Here is a 13713-nt window from a genome sequence, read left to right on the forward strand (position 1 = left end):
TATATATATATATATATATATATATATATATATATATATATATATATGAAGGGGAATTTATTAAGTATTAACTCACATGATCACGAGGTCACACAATAGGCCATCTGCAGGCTGAGGAGCAAGGAGAGCCAGTGTGAGTTCCAAAACTGAAGAACTTGGAGTCCAATGTTCGAGGGCAAGAAGCATCCAGCACAGGAGAAAGATGTAGGCTGGGAGGCTAGGCCCATCTCTCTTTTCACGTTTTCTGCCTGCTTTTTATTCCAGCCACACTGGTGGCTGATTAGATTGTGCTCACCCAGATTAAGGATGGGTCTGCCTTTCCCAGCCCACTGACTCAAATGTTAATCTCCTTTGGCAGCATCCTCACAGCCACACCTAGGATCAATACTCTGTATCCTTCAATCCAATCAAGTTGACACTCAGTATTAACCATCACAAGTCCACCCCTTGTCAACTTGAACCCATACACATCTCCTGAGATTATACATAATCTTCAAATAAAGTCAATAATAAGGTCATAATTATGCCTACCATAACACAACCATCCTTTGTGCAAGCGGAAACGCACCAATCCCCAACCCAAATATTATTACATAAAGTTAACAAAACTTAAATGCTGATGTGAAGTTAATAAATTTTATGTCACATGATAAAGAAGAAAGAAAATAAAATGAAGATATTTTCTTAATACAGGTGTATACATGCACAAACTTGTTTTTAACAAAAGAAGGAGGAAGTACTCATGACAATTACAATCCTCATTTCTGCAGCGGGTCATGTAATCATAGCTGGTATTAATGACTACCTTCTTCTACTACCCATTCTGTATTCCCTTTGCCTTCAGCAAGCACCTCAGCAGATCGTGTTTTTTTCCTGTTGGAGTGACCCAAACCTTCATTACTGAAGGGTCTGGATCATTTGTAGTCCTGCCTGGATTAGGCTGTTGTTGTTTCCCATTTACCTTAATCACAGGGCATGATAATGCCAAGAGATGCCCTAATGGATCTCTTGTATTCCATTCATTCTCTTCCTTATCTCTACTGTGGAGTAGTAGACTGATTTCATCTTGATTCCAGGTCAATCTCCCCAGCCAACACTAACTCCCTTCTTAGCCTGTTGACTTAAAGGCAGAAGGAGCCCAAAGTGTCCAGGTTGCAATATTAACTTCCAGTTTAATGGGCTCATCGTTGTGTCTCCTAGTGGCAGCATTTCTCCCTCTAGAACTAAGACCTCTAGGCCAACAGAATGTAATGTCATGGGAACAAAAAGCAAAAACTTTGCTAGTAGATCACTAGGGGTGATGGTGAGTGGTGCCACTTTCACTTCCACTCCCAGATTCCTGGGCCAGTGAATACTGGCTATGGGAGAAACAGTACCATATATTGGATGCTGATTCACAGCATACATGTCCTTCTGGAGAACTTTGCTCCAGCCCTGCAAAGTATTGTCACCTAGTTGACATTGTAATTGTGACTTCAAAAGGCCATTCTACCATTCTATCAATCTAGCTGCTTCAGGATGAAGGTGAACATGGTAAGACCAGTGAATTCCATGAGCATGAGCCCACTGCTGAACTTCTTTACCCATAACGTGAGTGCCTTGGTCAGAGGCAATGCTGTGTGGAATACCATGATGGTGGATAAGGCATTCCATGAGTCCACAGATGGTAGTCTTGGCAGAAACATTGCATCATGGATAGTCAAACCCATATCCAGAGTCAGTTCTATTCCAGTGAGGACAAACCTCTGCCCTTTCCATGATGGAACAGATTCAGTATAATCAACCCGCCACCGGGTAGCTGGCTGATCATCCTGAGGAATGGTGCCAGATTGAGGGCTCAGTGTTGGTCTCTGCTGCTGGCAAATTGGGCACTCAGCAGTGGCTGTAGCGAGGTCAGCCTTAGGTGAGCAGAAGCCCATGTTGCTGACCCCATGTGTTACTTCCATCCCTGCCACCAGAGCCATATTGTTCATGGGCCCATAGGGCAATGACAGCGGTGGCTGGGGAAAGAGGCTGAGTGGTGTCCACAGAATGGGTCATCCTATCCACTTGATTATTAAAATCCTCCTCTGCTGAGGTCACCCATTGGTAGGAACTTACATAGGATACAAATATCTTCACAGTTTTGACCACTCAGAGAGGTCCATCCACATAACTCTTCCCCGAATTTCTTTGTCATCAATTTTCCAATCATGTTTCTTCCAAGTCCCTGACCATCCAGCCAAACCATTGGCTACAGCCCAAGACTCAGTATATAATCACATATCTGGCCATTTCTCTTTCCATGCAAAGTGCACAACCAGGTTCATTGCTCGAAGTTCTGCCCACTGGCAAGATTTCCCTTCACTGCTGTCTTTCAGGGATGTCCTAGAAAGGGGCTGTAGTGCTGCAGCTGTCCACTTTCAGGTGGTGCCTGCATATCATGCAGAACCATCTGTGAACCAGGCCTTAGTCTTCTCTTTCTCTGTCAACTGATCTCTTTCTCTGTCAACTCCCCATGAGGCCATGAATGCAGGCTGGGAAAGAGAAGGCAGGGTGGCAGGAGTGGAGACCATGAGCATTTGAGCCACTTCCTAATGTAACTTACTTGTGTCTTCAGGACCTACTTGAGCTCGAACACGTATATACCACTTCCATTTGATGATGAAATGCATCTGTGCACGACCCACTTTATGGCTAGATGGGTCCGAAAGCATCCAGTTCATGATAGGGAGTTCAGGTTGCATGGTGACTTGATGACCCATAGTCAAACATTCAGTTTCCACAAAAGCCCAGTAACAGGCCAAGAGCTGTCTCTCAAAAAGAGTGTAGTTATCTGCAGAAGATGGTAGGGCCTTGCATCAAAATCCTAGAGGCCTCTGCTGTGACTTACCTATGGGGGCATGCCAAAGGCTCCAAACAGCATTTATATCTGCCACTGACACCTCAAGCACCATTGGATCTGCTGGGTCATGTGGTTCAAGTGGCAGAGGAGCTTGCACAGCAGCCTGGACCTGTTGTGGAACCTTTTCCTGTTCTGGACCCCACTCAAAACTGGCAGCCTTTTGGGTCATTTGATAAACGAGTCAGGGTAACACACCCAAATGAGGAGTGTATTGTCTCCAAAATCCAAAAAGATCCAGTAGGCATTGTGCCTCTTTCTAGGTTATAGGAGGGGCCAAATGCAGCTACTTATCCTTCACCTTAGAATATCTTGACAGGTCCCACACTACTGGACCCCTAGAAATTTTACTGAGGTAGAAGTTCCCTGAATTTTAATTGGATTTATTTCCCATCCTCTGGCATGCAAATGTCCCATCAGTAAGTCCAGTGCATTCGCTACTTCTTGCTTGCTGGATCCAATCAGCATAATGTCATCAACGTAATGGGCCAGTGTGATATCTTGTAGAAGCAAAAAGTGATCAAGATCTCTCCAAATAAGATTATGACACAAAGTTGGAGAGTCGATATACCTCTGAGGTAGGACAGTAAAGGTATATTGCTGGCCTTGCCAGATAAAGGCAAATTGCTTCTGGTTGGCCTTATGGACAGGAACAGAGAAAAAGGCATTTGCCAGGTCAATGGCTGCATACCAGGTACCAGGAGATGTATTAATTTGCTCAAGCAATAAAACCACATCTGGTACAGCAGCTGCAATTGGAGTCACCACTTGGTCAAGCTTATGATAATCCACTGTTACTCTCCAAAATCCATCTGTCTTCTGCACAGGCCAAATGGGAGAATTTAATAGGGATGTTGTGGGAATCACCAGTCATGTGTCTTTTAAGTCTTTGATGATGGCACTACTCTCCACAATCCCTCCAGGGATGTGATACTGTTTTTGATTTACTATTTTTCTAGGTAGAGGCAGCTGTAATGGCTTCCATTTGTCTTTTCTCACCATATTAACCCTCACCCTAGCAGTCAGTGTGGTAATGTGGGGGTTCTGCTAGCTGCTAAGTATGTGTATGCCAATTATGCATACTCACACTAAATGAAAGCAGGATGAGTCCAAGGACCCACCAGACCCACTTTATGTCAGACCTGAGCTAAAACTCCCTTAATTACCTGACCTCTATAAGCCCCTACTTTAACTGGGGGACCACAATGACATTTTGGATCCCCTGGAATCAACATCAGCTGCTTCCAGTGTCCAGTAGTCCCTGAAATGTCTGATCATTTCCCTTTCCCCAGGGCACAGTTATCCTGGTAAAAGACTGAAGATCTCCTTTGGGAAGGATGGAAGAAAGATTTACTGCATAAATCGTCAGTAATATAGTGGGGTCCTTCCTCAAGGAGTTCTGGCCTTCCCTTCGTTCAAGGGATTCTGGGTCTGTAAACTGACTCAAGTCTGGAAATTGATTGACGAGCCATGATTCTTTGTTTTTATCATTCAAATTAGTCTTTTGTCCATTTGACCTAGAAGTTTTCTGTTTATATGAATTAAGTAGGAATGTAGTAGGTTTCCTATAAATTTCACTTCTAGGAACACCGTGATTAATTAGCCAATGCCAGAGCTCTACATGAGTCACACACTATTCTGATTGCCATTTTGCCTCTGCTGTCCATTACAGTAGCTATGCCCACCTTGCATTTGACAGTTGAGTGCCACCACTTGGCCCATGCCACCTCGGGATCCAATTATTCCCATTGTATTTAAATTTTGTAATTGAGTGACTGCAGTTTCCACTCTTAGATCTGGCACACAGAGAAAAGCAATTACAAGGCTCTTCAAAGATGCAGGTGCTTCCCTCACAAATCTATTTCACAAGGCATTGGTCAAGGGTATATCTTCTGGACCCTCCCAGCTGGAATGAGTAGGTCTAAAGTGACTAATCCACTCTACCACCCCAATCTCCCTAAGACTTTGGATCCCTTCCTCTATTAAACCAAGGAAGATCAGGCATTTTCAGCTTGCTCACAGCAGGCCATATTTTAATCCGTATTTCAGTTGATCAAACAAATAAATGATTAGGATCCTTTTTAGCTTCCTGAACTGCAACATTAAATTCAGAGTCTCTACTTAGCGGGCCCAAATCAACAAATTCAGCCTGATCAAACTCTATGTTCCTTCCACCATCATCCCACACCCTTAATATCAATTCCCATGCCTGTTCTCCAGATTTCTGTTTGTATAAATTAGAAAACTCAAGCAGTTCTTTTTGAGTGTAGTGCACCTCCTCATGGATCATACTCTCATCCTCACATCTGGGGGCCTGCCAAGACTTTAGTCTAGTTATAGGTCTAGAAGCAAACAGAGGTGTTGGGGTGGCTCCTCAGGAGAATCAGCATTATCTTGACTGTCAACTGCCCCAGGGGAGGCCATCACTGTTGCCTCAGGCAGTGCAGGTTTATCTCCTCAGGTGGAAAGGTTGATGGTGGCATGGGTGGGAAGGGATGTTGCCACTATTGGGGATGTGGAAGCTCTTTCTTCTGGCAAAAAAGGTTCATCCAAGTTTATAAACTCAGCGTTCCCAGTTTCATCAGGCTCCTCCCACATGTTCCCATTCTAAGTTGCAGGGTACCAGTATTTTTCAATCAATACCCTCACTTGAACAGTAGACCCCTGGTGAGGCTGTGCACGCACCTTTTGTTGCAGGTCAGCCACTCACATGATAAGAGCTTGTGTCTGTTTTTCCACAATTTCAGCTGTTTCTCTGTGGGAGATAAGACTCTTACGGCAACCTTAGCAGATTTGAGGCTCTGTATCTGCTTCTGAAGCCGGGAGATAGAATCCCTGAGTTCATCATGTTCTTTCATCACTTCATCTGCTGAACTTAGGAGCAACCAACCAGCTTCATTATGTTCCTTGGTTCTCTACATATGGTCAAAGATATTATGTATAGAGTCATTAAATTCCTTGCCTCTCACGAGCAGGAGTGTCAAATGCATTTATTTTGCATAACTCTCCAAATAGTTCACGCCAAGGACTATCAGTGTTCTCCATACTATTAGAAGTACAGTCCTTAGCATTTTGGGGTCTAATCATATTAAGCATCCAACTCCAGAAACCCCCAAACCAATGAAAGAACTCCATCCTTAATATTCTGTTCCTCCAGAACCACTACTGTTACCAAAATCTGTATTAATCAGGGTTTTCTGGAGAGACAGAACTAATGGAATACATGCACACACACTTAATAAACTCCTATATATACATAGGAGAGCCAGTCTTCCAAAACTGAAGAACTTGGAGTCCAATGTTCAAGGGCAGGAAGCATCCAACATGGGAGAAAGGTGTAGGCTAGGAGGCTAGGCCAGTCTCCCTTTTCACATTTTTCTGTCTGCTTTTTATTCTAGCCATACTGGCAGCTGTTTAGATTGTGCTCACCCAGATTAAGGGTGGGTCTGCCTTTCCCAGTCCACTGACTCAAATGTTAATCTCCTTTGGCAACACCCTCATAGACACACCCAGGATCAACACTTAGTATCCTTCAATCCAATCAAATTGACACTCAGTATTAACCATCACAAGTTCCTTATATATTTGAGATATTAAGCCTTATCAGATGCATGATTTGCAATATTTTTCTCAGCCTGTAAGTCGTCACTTCACTTTGTTGATTGTTTCTTTTGCTGTCCAGAAACATTTTAATTTGATATGATCCCATTTGTCTACTTTCAATTTTGTTGCATGTGCTTTTGGGCTAATATCCAAAAAAAAAGTATTACCCAGATCAATGACATGAAGCTTTCCCCTATGTTTTCTACTAGTAATTTAACAGTTTCTGTTCTGATGTTTAAATATTTAATCTGACCAGCCTGGGTAACATAGTGAGACCCTATCTCTATGAAAATAATTTAAAAAATTAACCAGTGTGGTGGCATGCACCTGTAGTCCCACCTACTCAGGAGGCTGAGGTGAAATAATCACTTGAGTCTGGGAGTTTAAGATTATAGTGAGTTATGATTGCCCTACCACACTCCAGCCTTGGTGACAGTGTCTTAAAAAATATTAATAAATAAAATTTAAAAACAAATCTTGAATTCATTTTCAGTGAATTTTTGTATACAGTGTGAGATAATGGTCTAATTTCATTCTTCTAAATGTAGAAATGCAGTTTTGCCAGTACCATCTTTATTGAAGAGACTGTTATTTCCCCACTGTGTGTTCTTGGCACATTTGTAAAAAACCAATTCACCTTAAATGTATGGAATTATTTCTTCGATCTCTATTCTATTCTGTTGATCTGTGTGTGTGTGTGTGTGTGTGTTTATATTAGTACCATGCCATTTTGATTAATATTGATTTGCAACATGTTTTGACATCTGGTATTATGATGCCTCCAGCTTTGTTAATTTTTATCAAGATTGCTATTTGAGGTCTTTTGTTGCTGCACACAAATTTTAGGATGGATTTGCTTTTTCTATTTCTGTGAAAAATGTCATTGGAATTGATAGGGATTGCATTTTAATCTGTACATAGCTTTCAGTGATATGGGCATTTTAACAATGTTAATTTTTCCAACCCATTAATACAAATGTCTTTCTATTTATTTGTGTCTTCTTCAATTTATTTTATCAGTATTTTATAGCTTTCAGTGTACAAGTTTTTTGTTACCTCCTTGGTTAAATTTAATACTAAGTATTTTATTTTTAGCTATTTTAAATGGGCTTGTTTTCTCCATTTTTAATGGTTTGTTGTTGGTTAATAAAAATGCCACTAATTTTTGTATGTTAATTTTGTATCCTACAAAATTATACTTTATGATTTCATATCCCACAAAGTCACACATTCCATCTTTAATGAATTCATTTATTCTAACAGTTTTTTTTGTAGAGTCTTTAGCATTTTCTATTTATATAATCATGTTGTTTGTGAACAGGGACAATTTAACTTTTTCCTTTCCAATTTGAATGCCTTTTGTATAATCTTTCACGTCTCTAATTGTTCTAGTTAGGGCTTCCGGTATTATGTTGAATAGAAGTGGTGAGAGTGTGCATCATTGTACTGTTCCTGATATCAGAGGAAAAACTTCAACTTTTCATCATTAAATATAATGTTAACTTTGGATTTGTTATGTATGGCTTTTATTGTGTTGAGGTTCATTCCTTCCATACCTAATTTGTTGAGAGCTGTTATTATAAGAGAATGTTGAATTTTGTCAAATGTTTTTTCTTCCCCTATTAAAATACTCATGTGGCTTTTGTCCTTTACTCTGTTAATGTGGTATATCACATTTATAGATTCATGTATGTTGAACCATCCTTACATCCATGGGTTAAATTTCACTTGATCATTGTGAATGATCCTTTTAATGTGCTGTTTAATTTGGTTTGCTAGCATTTTGTTGAGAATTTTTGCATCTATTGTCATCATAAATATTGGCATGTAGCTTTCTTTTCTTGTAGTATCCTTATCTGGCTTTGGTATCAGGGTAGTGCTGGCCCCATAAACTGAGTTTGGAAATATTCCCTCTTCTTCAATGTTTTGGAAGAGTTTGAGAAGGATTGGTATTATTTTTTCAATTAATGGTTATGTTTGTTCTTCTTATACTAGCTCTTAAATTAGGGTTGGTTATGTTTAGTAAAATTCAGCAGCAAAGCCACCAGGTACTGTGCTTTTCTTTGATGGTCTTTTGGTTACTCATTCAATCTTGTTACTCATTAATGATCTGTTCAGATTTTCTATTTCTTTATGATTCAATTTTGGTAGATTGCATTTGCCTAGAAATTTATCAATTTCTTCTAGATTATTCAATTTGTTGGTGTATACTAGTCTTTTACTATCCTTTGTAGTTCTGTGGTATTAGTTGTAATGTCTCCTCTTTCATTTCTGATTTTTTTTAGTTTTCTCTTATTTCTTAGTTGGTCTAGCTAAAGTTTTGTCAATTTTGTTTATCTGTCCATAAAACCAACTCTTAGCTTTGTTGATCCTTTGTATTGCTTTTGTAATCTCTATTTTATTTGTTTTTGCTCTGGTATTTATTATTTCCTTCCTTCTATTAACTTTGGGATTAGTTTGTTCTTCTTTTTCTAATTCCTTGGGGTATAACATTAGATTGTTTATTTGAGATCTTTCTTCCTTTCTGATGTAGGAGTTTACTGGTATAAACTTTTCTCTTAGGCTGCTTGCCTGCAGACTTAACACCACATGGACATTGCCAAGATTTATGGCCTGTACCTCCAGGAATAGCAGACAGCATGGCACCTGAGTCCACTTTAGCCATGGCTGGGGAAGCTAGGGAATACTGTGCTGGAATGCAGGGAGCAGAAACCTGAGGCAACTCTGGGCTATGAGCCCATGGAAGGCGCCCCAGGCCTGTGCCTCAAAACAATCCATTCTGCTATCCTAAAGCTCTGGGTCTGTAATGAGAGGGGCATTCTAAAAGATCTCTGAAATACCTTCAGGGTATGATATAGTTTGGATATTTATCTCTTCCAAATGTCATGTTGAAATGTGTTGAAACACCTCCCATAAGGCCCACCTCCAACACTGGAAGCCCCAGGAGGTGGGGCTTTATGGGAGGTGTTACAGTCATGGGAGTGGATCCTTCATGAATGGCTTGGTGCTTCCTTGCAATAATGAGTGAGTTCTCACTCTAAGTTACCACAAAATATGATTATTAAAAATAACCTGGCACCTCCTCCCCTCTGTCTTGCTCCTTCTCTCGCCATGTGACATGCCTGCTCGCCTTTCAACTTCTGCCTTGATTGTAAGCTTTCTGGGGCCCTCACCAAAAGCAGAAGCCAGTATTAGCCAGCATTATACTTTTTGTACAGCCTGCGAAACCATGAATCAAAATAAATCCTTTTTCTTTATAAATGACCCAGCGTCAAGTATTCCTTTGTAGCAATGCAAAATGGACTAACACAGGGTCTTCCTTACATTGTCTTGATGCACCTGGCTTCCTTCCATCCATAGTAATCTCTTTAGCAAAAGGTCACTTGGTCACACTGTTAGTATCCTCATGTAAACATACTTTTTCACTCTTTACATGGCCTGGCTGTGAATTTTCCAAATCTTTCTACTCTACTTCTCCATTAATTATCAATTGTGTCTTTAAAATTATCCCCTTCCTCTTGCATCTAAATATAAGCAGCCAAAAGCAGGCATGCAGCAGTTTTCATGCTTTGCTGCTTAGATATGTCTTATGCTCAATATCCTATTTCATTGCTCTTACATTCTGGCTTCCATAAATCCTTAGAGCATGGACACAATGGAGCCAAGTTCTTTGCAACTGTATAACAAAGATGGCCTTTTCTCCAGTTTCCAATACTTTGTTTCTCATTTATATCTAAGATCTCATGAGAATGACCTTTACTGTCCATATTTCTACCAGCATTCTGGTCACAATCACTTAAATAACCTGTAAGAGGATTTAGACTTACCTTATTTCTGGAGTCTTCTTCTGAGCCCTTATGAGAATTGCCCTTAATGTTTCTTTTATGACATACAGGCTTTTTCTAACCTGCTCCTCCAAATTCTTTCAGCAACTATCTATTACCCAGTTTCAAAGCCTCTTCCACATTTTCAGGTATTTATCATAACAATACACTTACTTCTTAGTTCCAAATATCTGTCTTAGTCCATTTTGTGTTGCTATAACAGGATACCACAAACTGGGTAGTTTATTAAAAATAAGTGTATTTCTTATGGTTCTGAAGGCTGGGAAGTACAAGAGCATGGCATTAACATCTGGGGAGGGACTTTGGGCTTCATTATTCCATTGCAAAGGTGGAAGGACAAGTGAGTACATGTGAAAGATAAAGCACAAGGGACTGGGATCATTTTTATAATAACTCATTCTAACAATAACTGACCTACTGCTATTATAACTACATTAATCCATTAGTGACAACAGAACCCTTATGACCCAGTCACCACTCATTAGGCCCAACCTCCTAAAACGGTTGCATTGGGGATTAAGTTTTCAAATGTGTGAATTTTGAGAGACACATTCCAACTGTAGCAGGGTATTTCTAACTAACAGATACTATTAGAATGGAATTTGCAGATATGCCTTGGAATTTGTGCCACAATTCCCACTCCCCTTCTTTTCTTCTCTATCCTCCCCACGGGCAGCTGTTAACCAATTACTGATGAGATGAGAGGATAAGTATTCAAACTCCCTTGCCCCTTCAGGGGAAAAGCTCAGAAGAGTGACCTCCATTGTCTACAGGGTTACATCCAGGGATAGAGCCAAAGTTATCCTCTGTAGGACTTAGTTTGATATTACATCTCTCTTTGACTTTCTTTCCTTCTCTATTCTATCTCCTTACTTCTCTATAGATTTTTTGGGAAAAACAAGTCCTAATAAATCACTTTCATACAAACCCTTATTTCATGGTCTATTTCTGGAAACCCAAAATGAGAGAATATTCTATACTTATTGCTCTCAGGGGACAACTGCTTTAAAAGAAATACAAAGAAGTAAATAAAGGACTCAATGCTCAGCTTTTCAGGCTCAGTACAGCCTAAACTCTTGGAATAGAATAGTATCAAGAGTCAGTTCCCTAAAGAATTCAGGACACAATTTTTATGGCTTAAATAAAAGACACAGAAACACATGAAATCAGTCAGGTCAGGTTTTCCCACCTTCCTAAATTAGGTATCATTCTCACAGGCTAGCATGAAGGAGAAGAGGGTGAGGAGATGCAAATATTGGAGTTAGAACTTGATGTGTGTCTCTGGGAATGAGTCCACAAACCCTCACCTTTAAGGATGGGTCCTCAAGCTTCCATTTAGAGCCTCCCTCTGAAAGGAGTGCAGAGGGAGCTGAGAGAAGGTAGATGACTTGTGGGGTCCTGTGATCACAGGAAGGAGGGCACAGATTGCCCTGCATGTACTTGACAATTGGGGGCCAGAGGGAAACGTGGATAACTTAGGATGATCTAGCAGAGCTAAGAAATAAAAACGGTAGATAAGTGGAGCCTTTAATGTCTCAATCGAGCCAGTTTAGATACATTATGACACCCGAATACCAGATACTGCTTTCTTATCCACACAGTACATCATGGTTTTTCTCCTGGAATATAGTAGAAAATTCTGGTGTCCATACCACATCCCTTTTGACCACTCTGAAATACTAGCTGCAGCTATGGTGGACAGTTCTTGTGCATCCTATCAACAAATTATCCCAAGCACACACTCAAATTTTACACTTTACTATCTCAGGATTTTTCTGAAGGTATAAGAACTTGCTCAACTTGCCTACAGGATAGTCTAGAAGTACAGGGCAGTTAGTGCCCCCAGGAGAAATTCTCAACCAATGAATAGAAGTTGAAGGACAACTGCCCCAACATCCTGTTTTTCAGAGATAATTATGAATTGCACTCTATCCAGTTTACAAGAGGCTATAGTGGGGTGGAGCCCCGCTTGGCCACCACTCAGTAACAAACTCTTTACTGTCTTTTCCTTCTTCCATGTCTCACTGTTTTTGTTCTCTCAATCCTGTTTCCAAAGATTATATTGCAAATAAACTACCAGAACCCAACTCCTCATCTCAGGTGCTGCTTTTAGGGTAACCCAATTTAAGACGTGTGGAAAAGAAGAAAGGGAAGAACCCTCATTTGAGAAAATTCTGAACTGAGTGACTTGCCTTAAATAAACCAAACCTAACTTTTGCTGTTGGTAGGATAAGGGTTCCATATAGCAATTTAGTTCAGTTATAGATAAATAAAAATTATATTTTTTCCTACCTCAGTTTACAATCTGTGAATAGCTTACCTAATATACATGCCAGTTGTGGGTCCTGACCATTCCATTATCTCTTTTTGTGGGTAATCACTCTCTTTAAATCTCCATGCTGAGAGAAAGCATCTTGGCAAAAGTAGCTACTTAATGGACTGGAAATTGGCACTTGGCACAGGGGCCATCAATTCTGATGGTCTGGCTGGTAATATATGAGAAGATTTGTGGCCAAAAACTATGCCTAGAAGAGCAATGACAATTAACTAGGTCAATCATAGGCTCTACCTTTGGCATCTGAGCAGAAATAATGGGCAGCTTTCTTGGAAAGTATCAGACAATTGATAGTGGGCAGATAAATACAAGGTATAAAAAGAAAGTAAGGGAGTAAAAGAATAGTGGTGGAATACTACTGCAAAGTCCATAGAATCTTACTGCATAAGGGTTGACCAAAGGGTTTGATGGCTTAGGTACTGAACGGCAGCCACTTCTGGTTTTTATGAGATTCTTTTTTTCTACATTATTTTATAAAGCTTTTACAACTTCTGACTGCCTTAGATGGCTAGAATAAGTCTCTGTTTCCTGTAATCTTAAGAGTCAACCAAACCCATCTCCAAGTAACTGCAAGTAGTTCATTAAGGGGTTGAAGTAAGTAAGAAATAAGAGAGAAGACCGGATATGTAGGCAGGATTAAAATGCCTATCTTGCAGGTAACAGGGAGACACTGATGAATTTTAAACAAAGAAATGACCTCTCCTTCCAAAAGGTGAATTAAATGCTTGAAAGTTGGCAAGACTGGGCCGGGCGCGGTGGCTCAAGCTTGTAATCCCAGCACTTTGGGAGGCCGAGGCGGGCAGATCACGAGGTCAGGAGATGGAGACTATCCTGACTAACACGGTGAAACCCCATCTCTACTGAAAATACAAAAAAATTAGCCGGGCGTGGCCTGGGGCACCTGTAGTCCCAGCTACTTGGGAGGCTGAGGCAGGAGAATGGCGTGAACCCGAGAGGCGGAGCTTGCAGTGAGCCAAGATGGCGCAACTGTACTCAAGCTTGGGCGACAGAGCAAGACTCCATCAAAAGAAAGAAAAGAAAAGAAAAGA

Source organism: Piliocolobus tephrosceles, chromosome Y, assembly GCF_002776525.5.
Source record: "Piliocolobus tephrosceles isolate RC106 chromosome Y, ASM277652v3, whole genome shotgun sequence".
In the NCBI taxonomy this organism is placed as follows: Eukaryota; Metazoa; Chordata; class Mammalia; order Primates; family Cercopithecidae; genus Piliocolobus; species Piliocolobus tephrosceles.